The 20,767-nt window shown below is 33.7% G+C and overlaps 1 protein-coding gene and 1 pseudogene across 1 annotated transcript in view; one reads left to right on the top strand and one right to left on the bottom strand.

Annotated features, from left to right (window-relative positions):
- The window catches only part of LOC147580356 (uncharacterized), a 141,139-nt gene extending 137,463 nt beyond the window's left edge, over positions 1-3,676 (top strand). The window contains exons 29-32 of the mRNA XM_086711350.1: positions 116-199; positions 644-785; positions 1,552-1,655; positions 2,334-3,676. The gene's annotated coding sequence lies outside the window, so the exon portion shown is untranslated. The remainder of the gene's footprint in view (positions 1-115; positions 200-643; positions 786-1,551; positions 1,656-2,333) is intronic.
- Positions 3,677-19,705: 16,029 nt separating this feature from the next.
- Positions 19,706-20,167, bottom strand: LOC112856029 (transcription factor BTF3 pseudogene; annotated as a pseudogene).
- Positions 20,168-20,767: the final 600 nt, after the last annotated feature.

Below are 20,767 nucleotides of genomic sequence, written 5' to 3'. Positions count from 1 at the left end.
CACGAGATTATTGCTTTGGAGTAAATATTAGACTGTTATTATAAAAGAGATATTTAGTTTAATCCAATCCTTCCAAATATTTAGATGTTATTGACATGCATATTTTCTTTTAAAGATGGTCTTGTGAAAATTGATAAGCTAGAAACAATTTTCTTTTGCCAATGGAACTGTGGGAGCTTCTCTTGGACTTCATGAGATGGTAATAGAAAAACCATGTTTTTATTGAGATATATATATACACATATATATGTGTGTGTGTGTGTGTGTGTGTGTGTGTGTGTGTGTGTGTGTGTGTATTTGATAACATTTAGCCTTAATAGAAAAAGAATATTTTACCTTGATAAAATAATTACTAGCCAGCCATTTTTTGGGTCTATTCAATGTCAGGTGGAAGGGAGAGCAATGCATGTTTGAAGGTTGTGCATGTGACACACAAGAACTTAGCAATATCCACTCTTTCCAGTCTGTATAACACTATACCCACAATTTGTGCATGTTTTATTGTTAAATTAGATTACATTTACATGTGTTTGTGTAATATTTAAAAATATATCTAGTTTATATGTACATATAGGTAAAATTTATACTATGCATGCATATTTTGTCTTAAAATGTTATTTTTCCTCTTGTTTTCCCCTGCCAGGTAATGATGGGGCCTAAAAGAGAAGAGAAATTGTCTATGCCTTTGCCTTTCTTGAATTCTATCTCCAGAGAGTAAGATAACAACTTAATTTTAAGTCAGTGATTCTCCATTCCTACCTGTGGTCTTTTGGACACCCTTGCAGGTATGACTGTATTATCAGGGAACATCATGTTTACTGGAAAAAAGCCCAAGATGGATAGGATCTGATAGATCTCCCTCTTCTTAAGCTTGATAACATTTGGTTGTAGCTAAATATTATTAAAAGCCCATCTAATATCCAGTTAATAGTGGGCATTACAGTAACTAGGAGTTATAGCTGTGGGTATTAACAGGTATCCCTAAATGGAGGACTTTCTCAACAACCCTAAACCCTCAACAGTCCTAAAACTGTATCTACCTCTATGAGACCATTTACTAAGTTACTTCTCAGGTCTTTATTTCTGTGCTTGATTCATCAGATGGGCTTTTAATTTCTTATGGCCTGACATTTTTAGTTTACTTTTGTGGTACAAGTAATTATATATTTCCAGGCATGGAATATGTTCTCAATAAACTTTTACTGAGAATAGATACATAAATAGATTATACTGAGTGATTTTGTAAGTAGCCTGGCCAAATAAGCAGAAAATAATAAATGATGGGGGGAAAAGAGACATAATGTTCAGTGGGATTCAGGCAATCCAGTCAATTTTGGAAATGCACAAGAGATAAGGGCTCTGATATAATATGCTTATACTGAAATGTATAGAGCTATGGTGCAGCTAGGTATAGTTTCTGAGTTGTGTGAGAGTTAAGAAGCAGCTTCCAAATAAAATCAATAAAGAGTACCAAGGAAGTTATAACTTCCCAGCCTCCAGCTGAATTACCTTTTTCATTGGAAGTGTAATTTTTCATTTTTTTCCCCTCAGAAGATCACTTCTTGGGAATTCATTTGAAGTGAATGATACCAGTAAATCCTTGAAACAAGACTCTTCAGACAAAGGGGCTGTTGTCCAAATGCTACCCTCTGAAGGTAAGGTTTTTTTCAGAATATTCCTTGCTTTCTAGGGGCAACCATGTCTGGGCAGAAAATTAGATGTTAATTTTCTGAAGATTAATGACTTCTGGTTATATTCTAGTTGACTTCAAAGGCCAGAATGCATAGTGAGTTAAGAGATACAGCTTTTCTTATATACATTCATAGATTTTCTACATTCAGTTAGTATAGTTATGGTTAATAAGAAAGATTTTCTTAACTTTTCTTATCCGATAAACTAAGCTCCTAATTGGCTGGATCCAATGTGTTAACAGAGTCAGTTTCATGAGATTCAGTGGTTCTCAAAAACCATTAGACTGGAGGGAAGACAACTATTTTCTTCTGAAATAATTGGTCAAATGAATGAGTGACCTAGAACTTTAAGAAGCCAATACAGAGGGAAAGAGATAAAAATCTGAGATAGTTGGAGGTGCCTATCACTTTTTAGCCCAGCAAGGAAGACAAAGTAGCACTGATGTTTGATTTAGGGAGATTTAAAGTAATTTGTCTGGCCAATGTGGACCCAGCAGCTGAAAATGTGGCTTTCTGTGTGTCCCCTGGGTAGATTCATTCTAGGATATGTACAGGTAGAGTATATAAGAATTTCATAGCCCCCAATAAGCTCCTTAGAAAAGTCCCACAGCTTTGCCAATTTTCCCTCCTGTATCCTTGCAGGTGATGACCACAAATGTGAGGTGGATTTATTACTGAGGGTGCCATTACTTCTACTACAAGCTTCATCAAAACAATGATACAGTCTTCTTTATGCTTGGAGACTCGTCTCTTTCCTGTGTTGCAGTGGACACCTCCTGCAGATAAGAAATGCTTAACTGAGAAATGCTCATGTTGGGATATCATCGATGAGACTTTAATTTGGGCATGGTGACTGTTTCCCTTGCTGCCACTTGACTCAATCCCAGGAGCCTCAGTAGAGGAAATATTATTGCACAAGAATCTCAAAATGATGGAATTGCTCAGTGCTCCCATAAATATACATTTATAATTTCCATTTGCCATATGGTAAAATTTAAATATTGGATATATTGAAAAGAAACTACACAATTTTTTTTCAAAACTTCAAAGTGTATCTAAATATCTAATATATAAATTAAGTTCCCTCCTCCCTCCCAATTCTACCCCCCCAAAGTTTTCTTCTATTAAGGGAGTTGTGTGCATTCTTTAAGTGGCTAGATGCACACATACAGTCACACAGACACATACACACAAACTATTTTGAGGGGTTCTGGAAGTAGGGCCATATTGTACACATTCTTCTGCAAATTGTCTTTCATTTAACAGCTTTAATACCCTTTTCTATTTCAGTAATACACATCTGTGTCATTTGTTGAATGACTGCACGACTGTTTTGTAGGTGAAATATAATTAAATGTTATAAGCATTTCTCATTCATAGATACTTATGTTAGCACCAAATTTCTGTGCAATGAAACTCCCTATCAATAATTCTGCACTTGTCTATTATATCATAATAAATTACTTAGCAGTTCAAATACTGGGATTAAGGATATGCACATTTCAAATTATTACAAGATTTCCTTAAAATGTGGTGACAACTTTATCCTCAAATGGCAATGAATGAGATTGCCAGCTTTCCCCACAACTTCACAGATAATGGATTTTATAAATATTTAAATTTTTTGCCAATGTGATAGCCCAAACTATTGTCTTAAACTGTATTTCTTTTGTTTTTGAGTTTGATCATTTTTTTCATGTTTATTAGCCATCTGTATTCTTTAATTTCCTCTTTATGTCCAATTTTGGGGGTGGGGGTTTAGATTTCTGGTTTTGAAGAGCTCATTTATTACTGGGAGAATAAGCTTTGGATTGTGAAGCATTATAGATATTTTTATGCACTTTTATACTTCATTTTTGTTGTAAGAATGTGTATGATTGTTATATGTCCAAGTATAACCATGTTTGCTTTTATGGCTTCTGAGTTTCATGTCATTTTGGAAAAAATATTTATACTGATTTCATAAAACCGTTCACCTATGTTAACTTCTTATTCTTTTGTGTTTCTTTTATTCAAATTCTTAAATCATGAGAAATTTTTTTGATTTGAAATCTTAAAGTTGCCAAGTTATTTGCCATTACTTGCGATTATTTGCCAATAATTGCCCATTTATCTGTAATGCCATCTTGCACATATGCTGTATTTCATCTGTGACTGGCACCATTTTTTTTCTGTGGATATGTGTGTCTCTTCTTCTGCCTCCTGTCTCACGTGTCTTCTCGTTGGAAGAAATTACAGTTTAGACTGCAATTTCATCAACTTAAGTAAATTAATTTAGGGGGAATTGGTTTTTAGTAACATAAGTCTTCCTATCCAAGGACAAGGTATGTCTTTCTTTTTATTCAGCAATTTTAATTACTGTTAACATTTTCAATTTGTGATTTTTTTTCAGTTTATTTTCTTACTTGATATTTTTTCTAAGTCTGAAAATTTTGTTTTGGGGGGGAAGGTGGTTACCTTACTCTTCTCATGACTTTTCAGATTTTGTCAAAGTACATACCAAATCATTTGCAAATACTGATCATTTTGATTCTCTCCTTCCAAGTGATCTTGATTTAATTATGTTGATAATGTTCACTGACTGGTACTTTCAGAGCACTTAAACAAATGTGGAACTTTTACCCACCCTTGATTTAATCAAACCTTGGGTTTGACCAGTATATTGTTGCTGGTCTATTAACCAAAAAGACTCCAAGAAAGAACAATGATCAAGAAAAGCTGAGTGACTAAGTAAACTTACTGCAGCAAGGGAAAACACCACTTTGACAACGTTTAGTAGTGTTTCAAAAGTAAGCTTTGGGGTCTGGGTTGGTGTGGTTTGAGGTGGGTTTTTCAAAAAATGGAAATGGTTAAGAATGGACAAAATTTGGCATACAATAGTTTAAGATTGGTAAAAGAGTAACATGAGGTCCTTGATGGGAGTGTAGATAATCAAAATTTTTGTCTGATAAATAAGCTGTTTGCCTACATGAGTAAGATATTTTCAATAATAGAAGAGCTATAGTTTAGATGGGAAAACTGTCAATGTATTTATTGGTTTGTAGTTCTATCTTGTGTATAGGACTCTGCTAGGGGTGGTATCAGGTCCTAAACTTAATAGGTAAGTTATTTTTATTTAGGTGGTCTCAATCATTAATGCAATATTTGAATTTTAAATTTGAGATATTTTTGTGTATCATATTAGGTAAGTTTCCCACCTTTTATATTTTTAAGAAATTTCATCAAAACCAGGTGGTAATGTAATAAATGTTTTTTTCCTAAAAAAATTGTATTATTCTTCAATTAAACTTTTATTATTGTGAAATAATTATATTATTGAAACTTTATTTTATTCATTGAATTAATAATTTGGTAAAAGTGTTTTGGTAAAAAATGTTTTGCTCTAAATTTACTACTAAATTATGAATATCTTAGTTTGATTTGGACTTTTTGCAAGTATACTATTAAATGAAGTTGATCCATAATTTTCTGTCCTATTTTTGTCATGGTTTTATATCAGATTTTCTGGTTGTGTTAAATTAATTTTGAGGATATTCTGTGCTATAGAATGGGTTGAAAACCTTTAGCAGTAATATGAATGGCTAAGTGAACATCAATTAAATAATCTGAACTGTCCTTTCTTCTGGTGGTTTGAAGTAGAACTGAGGCTATCTATAAAATTTTCTCACTTTTTTCTATAGTGACTGTTTGTTTTATGTCTTGCATCTTATATTTAACTTGGTTTATCCTAGAACATCACAATCCAAGCAGATTTTCCAACAAAGTAACGTGAAGTTATACAAAGGGTTCTTTCATCACTCTCTTAATTTCTCATTTCAACTGATACCCATTTTCATTCCAGTTTTTGTTTGTTTTGCTATGCCTTTTTTTTAAATGAAGTAAGTCTGACTCGTGGATTTTTAGCATCATTAGTTGATCCTTTTCTTCTCCCCCAATCAGCTTGTTGATACAACTTATCAGTGTGTTTTTTTAACTGTTTTAATTTATTTATATATTTTTCTGTAGTTCTTTGCGTTTTCTAAATAAATTCTTAAACATGTATAATCACTTATTCACTTGTTTTCTTTTGTAATGAAGATATATTCTATAGTGAATTTTATAAAACTACTCACTGTGAACACAGGGAAACATACAGAGTATAAGGAGAAAAGAATGATAAACTTGCACCAGGAGCCCAGGTTCCACCATTATCAATAGTTTGCCAAAGTGTCTTCATGTTAATTATATACCCATGTAATTAGTACCTTATTCAGGAGGTAGAATATTTTTATTACTTGAGAACCTCCCCTATTGCCTCCTTCTAGCCACATTTAATTCTCATAGGAAACAATGTTTTGATTTTTAGTGTTATACATTAGTTTTATCTGTTCTTGAGATTAATGTAAATGGAAACACACAGTATGTGTCTAGCTCCATCCACTCATCATAATCATATTGGAATTCATCCATGTTATTCCCAGTATCAGTAGATTTTTAAATTTTTCTTTCTAATTGCAGAAAAACATTCCATTGAATGGGCATATTTCAATTTGCATACCCATTCTCCTGTTGATGGTCATTTGTGGGTTTTTTTCAGTTTTTAGCTACTTTGAATATATTAGCAGATCTCTTCCGTAATTGCCTAAAAATGGAATGTGATTGATTATAGGATAGATTTTGTTTAACTTCATAAGGAACTGCCAAAATGTATATTAAATAATTGGAAGTATTTTAGACTTTCAGACAGTCTGTGATATTTTCAGCTAATATCCATCACTATTAAAATTAAATATTCTTATTCTTTTAAGTTTTACCTATTTCAGTGGGTGTGAGGTGGTATCTTATTGTGCCTTCAATTTTCAACTTGGTCACTTAAAAAGATAAACAATTTTTCATGAGGTTAGCTGCCAGTTATAAATCTTCTTGGTAAAATTTCTGTTTATTTTTCCAAATTTAACTTTTTATTTATATTTTGGTTAGTTAATATACAGTACAATATTGGTTTCAGAAGTAGAATTCAGTGATTCATCACTTACATACAAAACCCAGTGCTCATCATAACAAGCACCATCCTCAATACCCATCACCCATATAACCCATCTCCCACCCACATCCCTCCATCAACCCTCAGTTTTTTGTCTATCTTTAATCATCACTTGTGGTTTGTTTACCTTTCTTCTCTTCTATTCCCTCCTTCCCATATGTTCATCTGTTTTTTTTTCTTAAATTCCTCAGATGAGTGAAATCATATGGTGTTTTTCTTCCTCTGATTGACTTACTTCACTTAGCATAATATAGTCCAGCTTCATCCATGTCATAGCAAATGGCAATATTTCATTCTTTTTGATGGTTGAGTAATATTCCATTGATATATATACCACATCCTCCTTATCCATTATCAGTCGATGGACATTTGAGCTCTCTCTGTAGTTAGGTTATTGTTGATAATTCGTCTATAAACATTGTGGTGTATGTACACCTTCAAATCTGTATTTTTGCATCCTTTGGGTAAATACCTAATTGTGCAATTGCTGGATCATAGGGTAGTTCTATATTAGTTTTTTGAGGAAACTTCATAATAATCTCCAGAGTGGCTCCAACTGTTTGCTTCCCACCAAAAGTACAAGAGGGTTCCCCTTTCTCTTAATTCTTGACAGCACCCATTGTTTCTGTGTTGTTAATTTTAGCTATACTGACAGGTATGAGGTGACTTCTCATTGTGGTTTTGATTTGTATTTCCTTGATGATGAGTGATGTTGAGTCTATTTTCATGGGTCTGTTAGTCATATGGATGGCTTCTATGGAAAGATGTCTATTCATGTCTTCTGACCATCTCCTAACTGGATTATTTTGGTTTTTTTGGTTGTTGAGTTTGATAAGCTCTTTTTTAAAAAGTTGTAATGTTTATTTTTGAGAGAGAGACAGAAAGCAAGGGAAGGGCAGAGAGAGAGGGAGGTGCAAAATCTGAAGCAGGCTCCAGGATCTGAGCTGTCAACACAGAACCTGAAGTGGGGCTCAAAATCACAAACTGCGAGATCATGACCTGACTTGAAGTTGGATGCAAAAGACTGAGCCACCCAGGTGTCCCAATAAGCTCTATAGATTTTGGATACTAACCCTTTATCAGATATATTGCAAATATCTTCTCCCATTCTGTAGGGTGCCTTTTGGTTTTGTTGATTGTTTCCTTTGCTGTGCAGAAGCTTTTTATCTTGAAGTCCCAATAGTTCATATTTGCTTTTGTTTCCCTTGGCTCTGAAGACAAGACTAGTAAGACATTGCTATGACCAAGGTCAAAGAGGTTGCTGCCTGTTTTCCTCTCTAGAATTTTGATGGCTTCCTGTCACATTTAGGTCTTTCATTCATTTTCATTTTATTTTTGTATATGGTGTAAGAAAGTGGTCCAGTTTCATTCTTCTGCATGTCGCTGTCCAGTTTTCCCAACACCATTTGTTGAAGAGACTGTCTTTTTTCCATTGGATGTTCTTTACAACTCTGTCAAAGATGAATTGACCATATAGTTGTGGGTCCATTTCTGTTTTCTGTACTGTCCCATTGATCTATGTGTCTGTTTTTGTTCCAGTAGCATACTGTCTTGATGACTACAGCTTTGTAATATAGCTTGAAATATGGAATTGAGATGCCTCTAGGTTTGTGTTCTTTTTCAGGATTGCTTTGGCTATTCAGGGAATTTTGTGGTTCTATACAAATTTTAGGATTTTTTGTTCTAACTGTGAAAATTCTGGTGTTATTTTGATAGGGATTGAATTAAATGTGTAGATTGCTTTAGGTAGTATAAACATTTTAATAATATTTGCTCTTCCAATCCATAAGCATTGAATCTTTTCCATTTCTTTATGTCCTCTTCAATTTCTTCCATAAGTGTTGTTTAGTTTTCAGCATACAGATTTCTTACCTCTTTAGGTAGGTTTATTCCTAGGTATCTTATTGTTCTTGGTGCAATTGTAAATGGGATTGATTCCTTGATTTCTTTTTCTATTGCTTCGTTATTGGTGTATGGAAATTCAACAAATTTATGCACTTTGATTTTATATCCTGTGACTTTGCTAAATTCATTTCTTAGTAGTAGCAATTTTTTGAAGTGGTCTTTTGGTTTTTCTACATAGAATATCATGTTATTTGGAAATAGAAAGTTTTACCTCTTCCTTGCCTTTTTGCATTCCCTTTATTTATTTATTTTTTTGTTTTCTGACTGATGAGGCTAAGACTTCCAGTACTATGTTAAATAGTAATGGTGAGAATGGACATCCTTGTCTTGTTCCTGACCACAGGAGAAAGGGTCTCAGTTTTTCCTCATTGGGGATGATATTAGCTATGGGTCTTCCATATATGGCCTATATGATGTTGAGATAGGTTCTTTCTATCCCTACTTTCTTGAGGGTTTTAATGCTTTTTTCTGCATTTTTGACAGGAGAGTATCATATGGTTATTATCCTTTATTTTATTAATGTAGTGTATCATGTTGATTGATTTGCAACTATTGGACAAGCTCTGCAGCCCAGGAGTAAATCCCACATGATCATAGTGAATAATTATTTTAATATACTGTTGAATTCAATTTGTTAGTATCTTGTTGAGAATTTTTTCATCCATTTTCATCAGGAAAAGTGGCCTGTAATACTCCTTTTGCGTGGGGTCTTTGTCTGGTTTTGGAATCAAGGTAATGCTGGCTTCATATAATGAGTTTGGAAGTTTTTCTTCCATTTCTAGTTTTTGGAACACTTTGAGAAGAATTGGTATTAACTCTTCCTTAAATGTTTGGTAGAAATCCCCTGGGATGCCATCTGGCCCAGGACTCTTGTTTTTTGGGAGAATTGTTATAATTAATTCAATTTCTTGCTTGTATGGGTCTGTTCAAATTGTCTATTTCTTCCTGTTTCAGTTTTGGTCATTTGTGAGTTTCTAGGAATTTGTCCATTTCATCCAGATACACAGTTTGTTGGCATATAATTTTTTATAGTATTCTCTTATTATTGTTCGTATTTCTGTGGTGTTGGTTGTGATCTTTCCTTTTTCATTCATGATTATATCTATTTGGGTCCTTTCTATTTTCTTTTTTAGGTCCTTTCTCTTTTCTTTTTGACTAGAAGTTTATAAATTTTGTTTATTCTTTCAAAGAACAAGCTCTTACTTTCTACTGTATTTTTTTGTTTATATATCATTTATTTCTGCTCTAATTTTATTATTTCCCTTCTTCTGCTGGTTTTAGGTTTTATTTGCTGGCATTTTCTACCTCATTTAGGTGTAAGGTTAGGTTGTGTATTTGGGAACTTTGTTACTTCTTGAGATAGGCCTGTATTTCAATATACTTTCCTCTTAAAACTGCCTTTGCTGCATCCCCAAGTGTTTGGATTTTTGTGTTTTTATTTTCATTTGCTTCCGTGAGTTTTCAATTTCTTTCATTTCCTGGTTAACCCATTCATTTTTGTAGGATGTTCTTTAATCTCCATGTATTTTAGGGCTTTCCAAATTTTTTTCCTGTGGTTTATTTCAAGTTTCATAAAGTTGTGACCTGAAAATATGCATGGTATGATCTTGATCTTTTTGTACCTGTTGAGGGCTGATTTGTGACCCAGTATGGGATCTCTTCTGGAGAATATTCCATGTGTACTTGAGAAGAATGTGTAATCTGCTGCTTTAGGATGAAATGCTCTGAATGTATGTCTTAAATTATTCTGATCCAGTGTTTCATTCAAAGAGATTGTTTCCTTGTTTATTTTCTGTTTAGATGATCTGCCCTTGCTGTAAGTGGGGTGTTAAAGTCACCTACTATTGTTATGTTATTATCAATGAATTTCTTCATGTTATTTTTTAAATTTATTTATACATTTGGCTTTTCCAATTGGGGGCATAAGTATTTACAATTGTTAGATATTGACCCCTTAATTATGATATAATGCCCTTGTTCATCTCTTGTTACAATCTTTGTTTTAAAGTCTACTTTGTCTGATGTAAGTATGGTTACTACAGCTTTCTTTTGACATCCATTAGTGTGACATATGTTTGCTCATCTCCCCACTTTTCAATCTGCAGGTCCCTGAGGTCAAAAGTGAGTCTCTTGTAGGCCACATATAGATGTATCTTGCTTTCTAATCAGTTTAGAAACCCTATGTGTTTTGATAGGAGCGTTTAGTCCATTTATATTCAGAGCGAATATTGAAATATATAAATTTAGTGCCATTGTCTTGCCTGTAGAGTTGGTGTTTCTGGTAATGTTAATATTTTCTGGTCTTGTCTTTCTTGCTTTTGGTATTTTTTGTTTGTTTGTTTTTTTTCTTCACTCAAGGAGTTCCCCTTAAAATTTCTTGCAAAGCTAGTTTAGTGGAAACGCTTTACCACTCCATTTATTCTAAATTACAGCCTTGCTGGATAAAGAATTCTTAGCTGTATATTTCCCATTCAGAACGTTGAATATATGCTGTGACTCCCTTCTGGCCTGCCAAGTTTCTGTGGACAGATCTGCTGCAAAGCTGACCTGTCTTCCGTTGGAGGTTAAAGACTTTTTTCCCCTTGTTGCATTCACAATTCTTTCCTTGTCTGTGTATTTTGTAAATTTGACCATGATATATGCCTTGGTGATGGTCAGCTGCTGTTGAATTTAATGGGAGGTCTCTGTGCTTCTTCGATTTTATTATCTGTGTGCTTCCCAAGATTAGGGAAGTTTTTTAGCTCTACTTTGCTCACATAAACCTTCTGCCACTTTTTCTCTCTATCTTCTGAGACTCCTATGATACAAATGTTATTCTTTAATAAGTTACTGAGTTCTCTAGGCCTTGTACTGTGACCTTTGTGCCTTTGTTTCCCTTTTCAGCTTCATTATTTTCCATAAGTTTATTTTCTATATCACTGATTTGCTGCTCTACTTCATCCATCCTTGCTGTTATGGCATCCATTTGAGATTGCATTTCATTTATAGCATTTTTAATTTCAACCTGACTAGATCTTAGTTCTTAATCTCTGTATGAAGAGATTCTCTGGTGTCTTCTATGCTTTTTTTCAACCCCAGCTAGTATTCTTATAATTGTGCTTTTAAATTCTAGTTCAGAAATCTTATTTATATTTGGGTTCATTAGATCCCTGGCCATGAGTTCTTCTGTCTGTTCTTTCTTTTGGAATGAGTTTTTCCATCTGATCATTTTTTCGGGAAAAGAAAAGAGCAAAGAAAGAAAAGGAAAACGAAACAAACAAAAAGCAAAGAAACAAACAAAACAAAGCAAAACTACATCCTGGGTGTGTTTTGGTCTGCTTGTTAAAAGATTCTAGATCCAAAAATAAATAAAATAAAGTTAAATTAAATTAAATTAAATTAAAATTAAAACAATATTAATGAAATAATAAATACAAGCAATATTAACAATAATAAATAATAAAATATAAGTACAATTAATAAAATAATGAATAAAATAAAAATAATAATAGTAGAAAGTAAAACAAAGGAATATAAAAAAACTAAGAAAATAAGTGAAAAACTAATAGTAAAAAAAAATAAATAAAGAATAAAAGTAAAACAGAAGTTAGATCCTATTTCCCCTAAAGCTGAAGTCTATTATCAGTAGACTTGGTGGTGAATGCAAATTATTTCTGCTGCTTTTCTGCAGGAGGGATGTATTTCTGTGGGATGCTGATTTTCAGGCTGTCTTGTATCAGTGGAAATGTGCCTCCTGGGTGCAGGCGGGGCAGGGCTTGGCTTAAGTGGCTCTTGCTTACACTAGGTGGTGCCATTTTGCTCCCTGAAGGCTTTCAGTTCTGAAGGGCAGAATGACTTTGGCTGTGCCCTGCTCTATATCTCTGGAGCTGGAAGTTAGCACCATCCACAGTCAGGAAGTTCTCACAGAAGAGCAATTAATTACCCCTCTTGTGTCCCCAGTTTTCATCAGAACCCCACATTCACCTTTCCTGTGTCCAAGTTTTTTTTTTTTTTTTTTTTTTTTTTTTTTTTTTTTTTTTTAATCTCAGGAGCATGTCTGAGTTTCAAAACTCCAAATTTTAGGGATTCCCACAGTGTAGACCCACACTGTTCCTCTTGGGAAGAGTCTTGCCATACTTTTGCCTGACCAAGTGAAAACAGTGGTGGGCCTGTGTGGCTGTTCAGAGTTTATGTCAAAACAAAGAAGAAGGCCAACACACTTGCTTACTGCTGTCAGCCAGAATGAGTCCCCTCTCTTATCCCTGGAAACAGCACAGCATGTTGGCATATCCCATCTTTGTTGTGACTCAAGGGATTCTCAGACCATGCTGTCACTCCTGGTATTCTACACCTCTTTACCACTTGAACACTTTTATGCCTGGCACTTCCCACTAATAGAGAAATGCAGAAGAAAATTAGAAGTACTCAGATGCTCTTACTACTTTGCCTCTGTAAGCAGGCTCCCTCCCGGTAGCTGCATCCAGAGCAATATATTCCCTTGTAAACGCTCTACACTTTCTACCTTCCAAATGGTGGTCTCTTTCCTATACGTAGTCTCAAAGTTTTTGTTCATTTAGACATCTGATTGATTTATTAAGTGTTCAGAATGATTTGATAACTATTTAGCTGTGTTCAAGGGATGAGACATTCTTAGGGTCTCCCCACTCCTCCACCTTCTTAACCCCCTAATGTATTTTTTCTTCCACATTTGTTTATATTTATTCATTTATTTTCAAGTTTGTATTTAAATTCTAGTTAGTTAACATATTGTGTAGTATAGGTTTCAAGAGTAGATTTTAGTGCTTCATCACTTACATGTAACACCCAGTGCTCATCATAACTGCCCTCCTTATTACCCATCAACCATTTAGCTCATCTCCCTCCCACATCCCTTCATCAGCCCTAAGTTTGTTCTCTATAGTTAACAGTCTTATTATTTGCCTCCCTCTTTCTCCTCCCCCTCTCCCTATATTCATCTGTTTTGTTTGTTATATTCCACATATGAGTGAAATCATATGGTGTTTGTCTTTCTCTGACTTATTTCACTTAGCATAATATACTTTAGCTCCATCAATGTTATTGCAAATGGCAAGATTTTATTACTTCTGATGGCTGAGTAATATTCCATCACACACACACACACACACACACACACACACACACACACACACACAATACATCTTTAACCATTCATCCATTGATGGACATTTGGGTTCTTTCCATAGTTTGGTTATTGCTGATAATGCTGCTATAAACATCAGAGTGTCCTGTTGAATCTGTGTTTTTGTATCCTTTGGGTAAATACCTACTAGTGCAATGCTGGGTCGTAAGGTAGTCCAAGGAATCTCCATGCTTTTTTCTACAGTGGGTACAGTGGCTCTACCAGGTTGTATTCTTACCAAAAGTGTGGGTGTTCCCCTTTCTCCACATCCTTCCCAAAACCTGTTGTTTATTGTGTTGTTAATTTTAGCCATTCTGACAGGTGTGAGGTGATTTTTCATTGTAATTTTGATTTTTATTTCCCTAATGATAAATGATGAGACCATCTTTGTATATGCCTGTTGGCCATCTGTATATCTTCTTTGAAAAAATGTCTCTCTTTTCTGTTAATTTTTAATCAGATTATTAATTTTTGTGGTATTGAGTTTGATACATTCTTTATATATTTTGGATGCTAACCCTTTATCTGATATGTCATTTATAAATATCTTCTCACATTCCATAGGTTGCCTTTTAGTTTTGTTGGATTTTTTCCTTTGCTGTGCAGACACTTTATTTTGATGAAGTCCCAATAGTTTATTTTTGTTCTAATTCCCTTGCCACAGGGGACATTTTATAGTAAGAAGTCTCATTAGCTTCTTATGTATCTGAAGACGTTTTATTTATTACACTTTTATGACTATCATGACTTCTTAATGTATTTTTTCTTGTTATTATGTTTCCCTTTATTTTAGATATATTCATTGTCTTGAAGTTTGCTTTGTCTTAGAATAGTAATACCAACTTTCCTATGATTATCACTTGTCTGATATGTCTTTCCACCTTTTTACTTTTAATCTGTGTCTTTATATTTATAGTGTAACTCTTGTAGAGTGCATATGGCTGAGTCTTAATTTTTATCTAGTTTAATTAACCATCAATGTCTTTTAAATCTTTTGAAATCTTTTGGTCTATTTACATTAAATATACCTGTTGATATATTTGGATTTATGCCTATTATTTACCTACTTTTCTCCCCTATTTGTCCCTTTTAGTTTACACCTTTCTCCCTGCTTTGCTTCCTTCTTTTTGCAAATAATTAAATAATTACAAAATTATTGAACTAATTGAATGTATATTAGTATTCTATATCAACTTCTCTATTTACCTGTTACTTCTCTTTTTTTTAAATTTATTTATTTGAATTCAAGTTAGTTAACATACAATGTAGTACTGGTTTCAGGAGTAGAACCCAGTGATTCATCACTTACATATGACACCCAGTGTCATGCCCTCTTAATGCCCATCATTTATTTAGCCCATCTTCCCACCCACCTCCTCTCTGGCAATCCTCAGTTTGTTCTCTGTATTTAAGAGTCTCTTATGGTTTGTCTCCCTCTCCCTTACCTTCCCCTATGCTCACCTGTTGTGTTTCTTACATTCATTACACGTGAGTGAAGTCATATGATATTTGACTTTCTCTGACTGCCTTAATTTGCTTAGCATAATACTCTCTAGTTCCATCCACATTGTTGCAAATGGAATGATTTCATTCTTTTTGATAGCCAAGTAATATTCCATTATATATATATATGTGTGTGTGTGTGTATGTATATATACGTATATACATATATATCTCCATTCATCAGTTGATGGACATTTGGGCTCTTTCCATACTTTGGTTACTGTTGATAGTGATGCTATACACATTGGGGTGCATGTGCCCCTTCAAATCAGCACTTTTGTATACTTTGGATAAATACCTAGTAGTGCAATAGCTGGATCATAGGCTAGTTCTATTTTTAACGTTTTGAGGCACTTTCATACTGTTTTCCAGAGTGGCTTCACCAGTTTGCATTCCCACCAACAGTGCAAAAGTTTCCCCTTTCTCAAACTCCTTGCCATCATCTGTTGTTTCCTGAGTTGTTAATTTTAGACATTCTGACATTCTGACAGGTATGAGATTGTACCTCATTGTGGTTTTGATTTGTATTTGTCTGATGATGAATGATGTTGAGCATCTTTTCACGTGTCTGTTAGCTATCTGAGTGTCTTCTTTGGAAAAGTGTCTATTCTTGTCTTCTGCCCATTTCTTCACTGGATTATTTGGAGGAATTTTGCATGTTGAGTTTGGTAAAGTCTTTGTAGATTTTGGATACTAACCCTTTATCTGATAGGTCATTTGCAAATATCTCCTCCTATTCCATCGATTGGCTTTTAGTTTTGTTGATTGTTTCCTTTGTTGTGCAGAAGCTTTTATCTTTATGAAGTCTCATATTTGATTTTTGCTGTTGGTTCCATTACCTCTGGAGACATGTCAAGTAAGAAGTTGCTGCAGCTGAGGTCAAGGAGGTTGCTATTTTCTTCTCTAGGATTTTGATAGTTTCCTTTCTCACACTGAGGTCTTTCATCCATTGTGAATGTATTTTTGTGTATGGTGTATGAAAGCCATCCACTTTTATTCTTCCGCAAGTCATTGTCCACTTTTCTCAGCACCATTTGCTGAAGATACTTTTTTCCATTAGGTATTCTTTCCTGCTTTGTCAAAGATTAGTTGGTTGTACAGTTGTGGGTCCATTTCTGGGTTTTCTATTCTGTTCCATTGATCTATGTGTCTGTTTTTGTGCCAGTACCATACTATCTTGATGATTAAAGCTTTGTAATACAACTTGAAATCTGGAATCGGGATGCCTTCAGTTTTGTTTTTCTTTTTCAATATTGCTTTGACTATTCAGGGTATTTTGTGTTTCCATACAAATTTTAGTATTGTTTGTTCTAGCTGTGAATAATGCTGGTGTTATTTTGATAGGATTGCATTGAATGTATAGATTGCTTTGGGTAGTATAGACATTTTAGCAATGTTTATTCTTCCAGTCCATGAGCATGGAATGCTTTTCCATTTCTTTGTGTCTTCTTCAATTTCTTTCATAATCTCTCTATAGTTTTCAGCATACAGGTCTTTTACCTCCTTGGTTAGGTTTATTCCAAGGTATCTTATGCTTTTAGTTCTATTGTAAATGGGATTGATTCCTTGATTTCTCTTTCTGCCGCTTCACTATTGGTGTATAGAAATGTAACTAATTTCTGTACATTGATTTTATATCCTGTGAATTTGCTGAATTCATATATTAGTTCTAGCAGGGCAGGAACATAACAGAGAAGTCCACTCTCACCACTGTTGTTCAATATATTACTGGAAGTCCTAGACTCAGCAATCAGACAACAAAAAGAAATAGAAAGCATACAAATTGGTAAATAAGTCAAACTTTCACTCTTCATAGATGACATGAGTCTCTTATATTTTAGCTCTACTTTTATGTATTTTTGTTTAGGGGTTCCCATATGGATTATAATATGTAGCTTAACTTATGTTAGTCTTAGAGTTAATATTGTATAATATTTAAAGTGTATAATTTAAAGTGTAAAAAACTTTTCAGCGAAGTAGTTATACTTAGTACTCCTTTGTCCTTTGTTCTCATCATATTTTATGTCTACATATGCTATCAAATCTATATATTAAAATTTTCCTTTCTGCAATCAGTATTTTAAGTAAATTGAGAATATATTTGTAATTACTTATATGATTGTCATTTCTACTTTTTCTTTTTTTTCTGTTTCCATCTTCTCTTTTTCTTCAGCCTGAAGAACTTCTTTTAGTATTCTTGCAGTGGTAGTGTATTAACAACAAATTTTCTCACCTTCCATTTGTTTGAAAAATATTTTAATATCATTTTTATTGAATATACAATTATAGTTGGACATTTTTAAAATTCTTTTAGCACCTTAAGCATGGCATTTTATTGCTTTCTGGCCTCCGATGTTTTGAGAATTCATTCATCCTTGAATCATTATTTATGTTTATTTATTGTATCTGTGTTCCTGTGTATCTGTTTAAGGTTTTTCTTTATCTTTGTATTTAAGTGTGGTTTTCTTTGTATTTATCTTGTTTGGTGTTCACCAAACTTTTTGATTGTAGACTGATATTCCTCTTGAAATTTGAGATACGTTCAGCCATTGTTTTTTCCAGTATTTTTCCCCCTTACCAGGCCCTCTTCTCATTGTGGACTACAACTATGTCTATGTTAGAATACTACTTTATTTTTGCACACATTAGTGATATTGTGTTCATTTTTTAAAATATTTTTTTGAAATTTCCAACTCAGTTATTTCTATTGATCTGGCCTCTGGTTCACTATTCTCTGCTTCACTAGAAATAAAAGTCTATTTATTATCCATTTTCCAATTTTACTTTAAATATTTTACTTCTGTATTTTTCTTTCTTAGTTCTAGAATGTTAATTTTGTTCATTTTTGTAATTTCCGTTTCTCTGCTTATATTCCTATATATTAATCCATTATGAGAATCTTTTCCTTCAAATATTTAAATACATTTTAGTGAGTTGTTTAAAGTCCTTATCTGTTAATACCACATCTGAGCCATCTTAGATATTTTTCTATTGACATAAATGTCATTGGAATCTTGGGAAAAGGGAAAAGGAAGGAGAAAAGTAATTTAAGATATATGTTGGTTAATAAAATACATGTTTTTATCTTTTCTTTCAATATTTGAAAACTATGTTATTATTATCATTAAAACCTAAGATTATAATAATGGCTTGTGGGTGTTGTAACATATATAAATACAATCTGCATCACAATAGTACATAAGATAGAGCAAGGATGATGTAACTATAGTAATGCATGTTTCTCATATTTTACATAAAGCTGTACTACATAAACTCTATGCGGACCCTGATAACCTGAATATGCATACTATACCCATAAACAAATACAAAAAATTGTACAGAACTGTAGCTAAAAAGCCAATAGCAGGATTAAAATATAAGGATAAAAATAATTTATTAACCAAAACTAAATCAGAAAATAATAAAGGGAGGAACAAAATATACAAGGATCTATAGAAAACAAATAGCAACATGGTGGCCCTAAAGCAAACTATAGTGATAATTACTTTAACTATACTCTTGTTTGTAATTTCCTTGATTGGTCAAAAACTGAGTAGTGTTTTAAATTTTCTCTGTTGTTTTACTTAAATCCCGTGGATTTTCTGCAATTTTTGCTCTATAAAATTTGATGGTATAATATTTATCTTTAATGGGGACAGTAATTTTGTGTGTGTGTGTGTGTGTGTGTGTGTGTGTGTGTGTGTGTGTGTATTATACCTTTTTGTCCATCCTCATTTTATAATTATACTCATTAGATAAACCACAATAGCCTGAGGACTTCTGGAGAGAAGTTTCAAAATATGAGAATTTTATACCACCTTTGTTACATTATACTGCCATTCAAAATCTTTAATTAGGTGCGCCTGCATGACTCAGTCAGTTAAGGGACTGACTCTTGGTTTCAGCTCAGGTCATGAACTCATGGTCCATGGGAGGGAATCCCACAACATGTTCTGTGCTGACAGTGAATAACTTGTTTGGGATTCTCCTTCTCTCTGTGTCCATCCCCTGCTTGCACTCTCTCTGTCTCTCTCAAATAAATAAACTTAAAAATAAGTTATAAAATCTTTAATCAAATGTCACCAAAGTTTACTAGACATATTGCATGCTGTGATTAGCTTCCTATAAACAACTTTGCAACCTCTGCACAAATCAGTGTCAATGAAATTTTAAAAAATAAAATTATATGCTAGGCAAAGAACTTTATTAACCTTGATTCAAGCTTTATTCCTAGGCTTCTTCAGCTTAAGTACCTACGAATAATGAAATGTGTATAAGCAAAAACTGCCACGAGCTGCAGTGTCCAAGGGGTGTGGGCTTAAAAATATTCAAGATCTAGATTTTATCAGATTCATTAATAAAAATTTAAAAATCAATCATAATATAAAATAGCAGCTCCCAGTAACTTCTTCAACTTTTATCTTCTTCAGAAGGTGACTTAATTCAGTTTGTTTCATTCTTAGAAGGTTTATCTAAATTCTCCACAAGATCTAGAACTTCATCATCAACATCCGTTCTGGCAGCAAGTGTTGCTTTTCCATCCATGGATTTTTTTTGAGTAGAGTTTCATCCAGTCTTCTTAAACTAGACAGAATGTGTGCATCAAGTTGGCTTAAGATACTGGGTAGTTTTTCTGTCAGCTGCTTTGTCTCAGTATGGCATGTTTTGTTGAAAGTGTTTGCTGTCAAGAATGCCTCAACTTTAGGGTTGTTAAAGTGGATCCTTAGGTTGTGAACATAATGACTTAACCTTAACAAAGGTAAGAAGAACTGCAGTTTTTTTATCATCTGCTGTAGCTGTTCTACAAACCACCTTCTTCTTTGGGGGAGCAGTTCCCTTCCCACCAATGCACACTTGTGCTTGTAGTTTGGGGAGTTTCTCCTGGTTCATGATAGTTTCTTTCATCTTGGAGTGGAAATGGAACTGAGGAAGGGGCTAGGATTGATGCTCAGTGTGTCACCGGCAGACTAGCTGAGATTAGGTGCACACCTACAGGGACACAAGATGGCAACTCTTGATTATACCGTTTATCAAGAGTATCTTATTTTTCTGTTTAAATATCCTGTTAGTCTCAGACTTGTCTTTTTTTAATAAAACATTTTTTGTGTTTTTTTATTTAATATGATTTTTAAATAACTTATTATTCTTATGTAATAGGGGATATTATTTTTATTTGCATTTGCCATTTTATAATTATTTTTAAGTGGTTTGTGATATTTCATTTCACTTTGATTATTTTTATATAACTTACGTTTCCTCCATTCTATTCATTTAAAAAATAGGTTCCTTGGGGCACCTGGGTGGCTCAGTCAGTTAAGCATCCGACTTCAGATCAGGTCATGATCTCAGGGTTTGTGGGCTTAGGCCCCACATTGGTCTTTGTGCTGATAGCTCAGAGCCTAGTCTGCTTCAGATTCTGTGTCTAACCTCTCTCCCTGCTCCTCCCTTGCTCACGTTCTGTCTCTCTCTCTCAGAAATGAATAAACGTTGAAAAATAAAAAAGAA

This window comes from Puma concolor, chromosome B3, assembly GCF_028749965.1.
Source record: "Puma concolor isolate L17-30 chromosome B3, mPumCon1.1.hap2, whole genome shotgun sequence".
Classification (NCBI taxonomy): domain Eukaryota; kingdom Metazoa; phylum Chordata; class Mammalia; order Carnivora; family Felidae; genus Puma; species Puma concolor.
The sequence above is the reverse complement of the archived record's forward strand: the minus strand, read 5'-3'. Positions and strand labels throughout refer to the sequence as shown.